We start from the raw sequence: 6678 nt of genomic DNA on the forward strand, positions 1-6678 counted from the left end.
CCCGTGGAGAATGGGGGACCACTTATAATTATATTCCTTTTCTTGGTGACCGGGGAGGGGAAGGCATCACGACTCAGTTAACGGAGGTGGGATGTGAGGGCGTCGTGGGTAAACCTTCCTGCTGGCCCATGCAGGCCCCCATCGGAATCTCTGATGGAGGGGGACCCACTGATGCTATCAAACACCTTCAGGTGATTAAGCTTTTAAAGCCAGAGATCCCTAAGCCTACATACCACCCCTTGATATTGCCCAAATCCCAGCTTCCTGATTTAGATGCCAATACATTAGATATCCTAGAAACTACCTTTTCTTTACTTAACAGTTCCAATCCTACATCATCCTAGATGATGTGCAAACCCTATCGGGAACCATTAAAGACTTACAAGACCAGATAGACTCCCCAGCAGAAGTAGTTCTTCAGAACAGGCGGGGTTTAGACTTGCTTACTGCCAATCAAGGGGGAATTTGTTTAGCCCTTGGGGAGAGGTGCTGTTTTTATGCTAACAAATCTGGCATAGTTCGCACAAAAATTAAACAACTCCAAGAAGACCTAGAAAAAAGGAGGAGGGAATTATTTGAGAACCCTCTCTGGACTGGACTTAATGGATTTTTGCCTTATCTTCTTCCCTTATTGGGACCATTGTTAGGCCTCCTTCTAGTAGTGGCAATAGGACCCTGCATTGTAAATAAGATAGTACAATTCATTAAGGATCAAATTAATATCTTAGCCTCTAAGCCAATACAGGTTCACTATCAACGCTTGAAGATGGATGATCGCCCCTCTGAGATATACTTCAGACCGATCCGAAGATGAGTGTCCTCCTTAAAAGAAGAACTCCTGCCATATCTTTTCTCTATGCATACCTCTCCCTCTTGCTTTCCTGTACTAGGATCTTTGCTGTCTAATCTCTCGGTCCAATCACATCTGCCATTCGGCGGTGACGGTCATGGGTCCCGTAGGTGGAGACGGTTAAGCGTTTACCGCAATAATGTCTTGATAGGTCATAACACCTTGAGCTGATCTTGTAGTACCCAGTGACGGGCAACTTTCACGCTTGCTGTGCGACCTAAGCCAGGGAATCGGGGCCTTCCCAGAGACGGGTAAGCATCGCAAGGGCTGTGAACGACCTAAGACAGGGGCTACTTGATTCCCACTGGCATGCAAAAAACAAAAGAGGGGGACTTGTTGGCAACAGGTCCACCCTGGCCCCTGGAGCCCTACCTCCACTAGTTTGTTCTGCATGCCAGTGTGGCCAGCTCACAAGGCCATGGCGAACTTGCGGTTTTTCTGTTCCTGCTTGTCCATCTGAGACATATGTATCCCATGGGAATGCCTTGACCTTTTCTGGTCTGATGGACTTATTGTTAAGGGAGGTTTCGGTACCTGACAATAATAGATGTTGAAACTAAATTTCTCCCCCCTCCCTCCTGCTTTTGGGTAGTTTTCCACTTCTGCTGCTTGGGGTATAAAAAAAGGTGTGTTAGCAATAAAGATTATTGACTCCTGGATGAAGAACCTTGGTGTCCTGTGTGTCTTTTAACCTCGCCGTCCCTCGCCGGACTCGGCTCCCTTGGCCGGACGCGGCACACCACAGTTGAGATGGAGGCAGTGGTGGACACCTGTAATATCAGTGACCCCGGAGGCTGAGATAGGATTGAGGGTTCAAAGCCAGCCTCAGCAACAGCAAGGCACTAAGCAACTCAGTGAGATCCTGTCTCTAAATAAAATACAAAATAGAGCTGGGAATGTGACTCAGTGTTTGAGCACCCTTGAGTTCAATCCCCAGTTCTCCCTGCCCTCTCCCATCAAAAAAGGCATTTGGGACTGAGATGCCAATATTATACCCAATGGCCCTAAATACTTCAGTGTGTAAGTTCTACGAAGACTTTCTGTTAGGGTAGCTGGTGCAAATATCCTCGAGAGGCACACCTCTGAGTCAAGAAAAGGTTTATTGACAGAGAATATCTGCCAGCCTGCCTTTCTGCAAGACTCAGCAACCTGCTGGAAAAACTTCTTAACTATATAGTCATGTACAATGAAGTAGTTTAAAAATAGCCCATCTAGTGCTATGATTATTAGTTGGTTTCTTTGTTGTGGTTTTGGTAGTTAAGGACTCACTAGGGGCAGGCCTAACGGGAAGGTCATGCCTGGGTGGGCAAGTGCTGATTTTCAAAATGGCATTACTTTGGCCTAAGTACCTAAAACTTTCTCCTACATAACCTCAAAATAACCAGCCTTATTAGGAAATTAACACTAATACAATACTACTCTAATAATTAGATCCCATTTTATTTCACCAATAAAGGCACTTTATAGTAGTGAAACCACAGATGATGAGAATCAATCAGGGCAGAGTTCTGTTTCCCCAGATGTGAAGATTGCCCGAGAAACACATAGGCAAGCAACATAGGCAAGCAAAGAAAACAGTTTTATTTAAAGGATACAACAGAAACCGACTTCTCCACGAGAAGGGTTCCCAGAGCTGAAAATCCAAAGAAGTGGGAGTGTCTTGACCCTTTTCTACATTTTAGAATTCCTTTATTCTCATGCCCTCCTTCCCCTTGCCTTGCTCCTCTCCCCATCTTGCATAGTGACCAGTGGCCAGGAGATGAGCCAAAAGGTGAGAAGGAAGCCCTCCAGGGATGCCTCTCAGGGTCTACCCAAAGTGGACACCCAGGAGGTGCTTCATTAACAACCCTTTGAGAGGAATATTTCCCTGTAAGCAGGTTACCTTGGTAACGGGTTGAGGAGGAGGGGGAAGTGCTCTGGAGGTATTAGCATTTCAGTCTTCCAGAGGCAACCCACATCCTGGCAGACCCAAATCAGGTCCCAACAATCGACCCTATTATTTATTATTTAAATTCACTGACTTTTGTCCCACAGCTTCAGTAAAATAGTGACAGAAGCAAAAGCCCTTTACTCTCCCAATAAAGTACTTAAAAACAATAAGATCTAATTGAGAATCATCGGTTATATTTGGTTGTCATGGTTTTTTTGTCATGGCATTACTTTGGCCTAAGGTAAAAATCTGCATAAGTTTTTCAGTTGTCATTTTTTTCTTGACTTTTATGTCTGAAAGCAAATGAGACAGACCTTGACAGATTGTTGTAGGAAAACTGGACACTGAGGAATTAGCAGGAAGCAGGTTTATCAGCTGCAGCCAGGTCCAGATGTTACTGCTGTTTACCTGTGAGTCCTTACTTTCCCCCCGCCCCCCACATGCTGAAGTATAACACCAAAGAAGTGCGTCCAGGCAAGTTTAGAGTGGAAAGTAAAAGCTTTATTAAAGGACAGTAGAAAAGACTTCTCCCTGGAGGAAAAAGGGGACCCAAGAGGTGGAATCCGTGGAAGAGAGAGGTCTTCCCTCTTTTATAGCTAGTCTTCTCTCAGCTTTCCTGCATTCCTGTCGCATTTCTGTCCTTAGTTCTGTTATCTTGCAGTGAGGGAATGAGGGTGGGGAAGCCCCAAAGTGTGGGGTCAGGTGGGCCAAAGGAGTAATCCCTGCAGGAAGGACTTTTGGATTAGCATCTCTGTGTTTGCTGGGAGCTGCTTCATTAACATTTCCTTGGGATGGGCTCTGGGCCTTGGGGACATTTTTAAATCCCCTTTTCCTGAACTCCATTCTCAATATGGCCTTCATTCTTGATATTAGACCCCATTTACCTAACCTCACTAACTACCTATCTGTAAGTCTGGCTTCACAGAAGGAGCTTTTGCCTAAATCAATTTGTCCCTCTGAACCCTGAATTAAGAAATGTTTAGAACTTTGTACCCAGTGTGTAGGGGGAGGAGGAGCTCAGAGGCTCACAATCTGTAGAAATCTACATAAAAGTAGTTTTTTTTTTCTACTGTTTTGGGCAATCAACTCAGGCCTGGAAAATAAATCAAGGACACTCTCAGTGCCTAGGAAAGGGACAGATTCCCCTCCCCTTTTCTGCCAGCTGGTTTCCAAGGAACCTAATTTGTATTGTTTACTTTTATCTTTTGGATTGTAAAGGACTTTCCCTAGGATCCAACTACTGTCCTTTGAAATGCAAACGCCTTTGTGAAGGCTCCAGGCTGCACTAAAGGCCTTGAGTTAGTCTCCCTTATTGTCTGCTTCTGTAAACACCCTTCCTGCCTGAAATTCTTGCTGATAGTTTAAGAACAGTTATGGTGAGGGTCTCTGGAGAAGATTAAGATTTTTCTGGGGAGGAGGGGGTGCCACTACAAGATCAGTGATGCTTTATTAAGCAAAAGAGGGGCACATTTTCAAGGGAAAAATGGTGATAGGCTGTAAGAAGGGTCTGAGTTTTATGGGATTTAGCAGAACCAGGTCCTGGGAGGAGTTGGTCAAACTCATTTAGGGTGGAACAGAAGGACAAGTGGGGAAGTTCCCTGGGGTCTATTTTTTCTATTTGTTTGTACAGGGGACAGTGGTTCAGCTAGGTGGGAGCCAGGTGTGAATTCTTCAATTTCCCTCCCTGCCTTAGCTCTAGCTGAGGACTGGGCTTCTAAATGACAAAAGCTCCAATTTACCACGGATAGCTCCCCACACACTGAAGGAAAACAGGTAGGGGAACAGCTGTAGATAGGGAAGTGCCCTGGGGGCCTATTCTCCATGTCCTTCAATGTCCTTGACACTTTTGAACACCACAGAGAAGTTATATTGTAGCATGTCCCTAAGGGTTTTTCTGATATTCTCTGGATTAGATTAAGAATGCTACAGAAACAGTGTTCTTTTCATTGCCTCCATTTAGGTAGTTTGGATTTGTCCTGTTATTGATGATGTTCACTTAGAATACTTGCCTTCCACCCGGTTCTGATACCCCTCAGGGAACTGTTCCCTCCCCAACACCTGGATGTCCTCTTATCCATATTCCACTTGTGACAAACTATACTGAATCACTGTTCTGATAGGAAGGAGAGCAGAAAATTTTTTACTTTCGTTCATTCCATATCCCAAAGACCTAGAACAGTGCCTTGAACATAGTACATGCTAAAAAAAAAAAAAAAAAAAAAAAAAAAGCTAATTTTTTTTAAAAAATGGAATGAATCTGTTGTTGATTATTTAGTATATCCCTCTATTTTGAGCATTCTAAGATTTTTCTTACTCTTCAAACCCACATGATTCCAATATAACAGCTTATGGGTTTCCAAATCATACCTCATATATGTAATGTAGTGTATAGTCCAACCATGGGGAGGCAGCAAGAGACCTCTACACAGGTACAGCCTTAGACTTTGATTCTTGGACCATACTGATGTGCATGATCTCATAAAGAATCTGAGCTGTGTAGCTAGGCGCTATGGCACAATCCTGTAATCCCAGTGGTTTAGGAGCCTAAGGCAGGAGGATCTTGAATTCAAAGCTAGCCTCAGCAAAAGTGAGGCACTAAGCAACTCAGTGAGACCCTGTTTCTAAATAATATACAAAAATAGAGCTGGGGGTATGGTTCAGTGATTGAGTGCCCCTGAGTTCAATCCCCAGTACAAAAAAAAAAAAGAGTGGTAGAGCGCTTGCCCTAGCACATGTGAGGCACTGGATTCAATCCTCAGCACCCCATAAATCAATAAAGTTAAGAAGAATATGAGCTTCATCATATCAGGATACTCGAAGATAGGTGAAGAACAACAATAACAAAAAATTCATCAAAGTAGAAAGTGACAGCTGAGAAACAGCACATATCCAAGAAGTGTCAGGCTGCCTGAAGAAACAGAGATTACAAAAATTGAGTGAAGAGGAAAAACAATGGTTGTGGGAGGTTTTGTTTTAGTGTTTTTGATAAATATCTCAATTATTTATCATATAATTAAACTCACAAGTCAATTTTCTACTCCTGTGTAGAGAGCAGAATTAAAATATCAATGGGGCTGCAGTTGTAACTCAGGGGTAGAGCACTTCCCTAGCACATGTGAGCCACTGCGTTCAATTCTCAGCACCATATAAATAAACAAATAAATAAAGATATAAAAAAGTTTGCTAAACAAATTATTAAATATATCAATGTTTGATCATTTTCAAAAGAAATTCAGTTCCTGTGTTGTTATGTGATATGAAATATCACAACTGAATTCTTTTTGTTAAACATTTATTTTTTAGTTGTAGATTGATACAATACCTTTATTTCATTTTTTTTTTAAATGTGGTGCTGAGCATCAAACCCAGTGCCTCACGCATGCTAGGCAAAGGCTGTACCTCTATAAAGCCACAACCCCAGCCCCACAACTGAATTCTTTATATGACACTAATTATAATTAATTATAATTAAGCCCTCAGCATATTTGTTGCACTTCTATTTAGTAGAATAATTTTTAAAACATTGTTTTAAAAGTTGCTAAATGGAATTATTAAAAATTATAATCAGTAATTAGTTTTTATTTTCAGTTATTTCTATGCTTTAAAATGTTGACCTTATATTGCTTTTTCTTGAATTTCCATTTTAGAATACTGATTTCCCAGGACAGAAGTTTAAATTCTATTTCCTTCCTTCTTACCCTTATCACACATGGCACCCTTCCCCAAAGTCCATCCTTCCAAATGTAATTTTTTTATTTGTATTTCTATTAAGTCAATTCTCAGTACTTAGGTAGCCCTAAATGCAAGTTTGTTTTCCCTAAAGCTAGTAACTGGATAATTCTTAAATCTGCTTAGTTTTCTGTGTATCTGTCACGCATTCAACTCCCAAACTCCAGGT

This window comes from Marmota monax, unplaced genomic scaffold (genome assembly GCF_021218885.2).
Source record: "Marmota monax isolate L192 unplaced genomic scaffold, Marmota_monax_Labrador192_F-V1.1 WCK01_AAM20220418_F8-fsc00056, whole genome shotgun sequence".
In the NCBI taxonomy this organism is placed as follows: domain Eukaryota; kingdom Metazoa; phylum Chordata; class Mammalia; order Rodentia; family Sciuridae; genus Marmota; species Marmota monax.